Raw genomic sequence first — 1132 nt, 5'->3', positions numbered from 1 at the left:
GACATTTCTGTATATGACACTTTCAGTCATCAGCCATCTACATTGCCTCAAGTAGAATTAGAGTGGCAGGAATGTAAAGAGGAAACAAAGCAGTTAATGTTCCATCTTGGACTTCAAAATAAGCTTGTGAAGCCAGCCCCAGAAACCTACTTGCACAGCCAAACTTTTTGTTTGCAAGAGCTGATTTTGTGGAGATAAAAAGAGGCTTTTAAGAACCCAAGCACAATGCCCTGAAGGAGGCAAGGAATCAAGTTTGTGCTGTAACAACAGATTGCAAGAGAAGACTGGGGGACTCAGACAATGACCTCCCGAGCAAGACTGGACGAGACTAGGGTGACCACATAACTTAATGTCCAAATGGGTCACTGTTGAGAATGAAAAGGGGCATTATTATTCATTATGCTTGCACCACATGAGCAAGTCAGGACATGACCCAGGCGAATCAGGGAATGTGGCCACCTTAGCCAAGATGCGCTGGACTGAGAAAGGGGAAGAGGAGCTGGATGAGGGAGGGAAATGGCACCTGAGCATCATACGGAGGAAAGCAGGATCAGCAGAAAGAGCCCAACATCATCTCTTGCCAGTACCACAGCTGTACTGGCTGTGGTAAGCTGTAAGGAACCAGCTAGGACCGGCAGCCCATTCATCAACATGAGAGTAAACCCCACTTGTCACCTGCCTGATGAGCCACATGGCCCTCTAGGGAGGGCCTTCTGCCTGTATCTGCCAGCATATTACCTGTGCATCATCCCGCAGAGTGATGCCCATGCCTCCCATAGACTTTGCTGAGCCACATTCAAACGTCCCTACATGGACACTCTCTTTCTCAATAGCCCAGGATATTCAGAAGCCTCAAGGAGCAGAGAGAGGTGGATGAGGGAGTCCCCAGCATCCATAGTTGGGTGGAATTAGATAGTGTTGTAACCCACCTCCTGTTACAACAGATTCTAGATGAATTTCTTCAGCCATGGCAAAACAGCATCTGGGCAGATGAGGGTGGGAGATGAGAAGATACCATTGTGAAGACCAGGAGGATTGAGATCTACCAGAAAAATCTTTTTTTTTTTTTTTTTTTTTTGTGGTATGCGGGCCTCCCTCTGCTGTGGCCTCGCCCGTTGCGGAGCACAGGCTC

General features: G+C 48.0%; 1 pseudogene; it reads left to right on the top strand.

The window, feature by feature from the left end:
- Positions 1–412: 412 nt before the first annotated feature.
- Positions 413–1132, top strand: part of LOC102983084 (40S ribosomal protein S6-like) — a 10761-nt pseudogene continuing 10041 nt past the window's right edge.

This window comes from Physeter macrocephalus, chromosome 9 (genome assembly GCF_002837175.3).
Source record: "Physeter macrocephalus isolate SW-GA chromosome 9, ASM283717v5, whole genome shotgun sequence".
Taxonomy (NCBI): domain Eukaryota; kingdom Metazoa; phylum Chordata; class Mammalia; order Artiodactyla; family Physeteridae; genus Physeter; species Physeter macrocephalus.
This window is presented reverse-complemented; position numbering and strand designations above follow the sequence as displayed.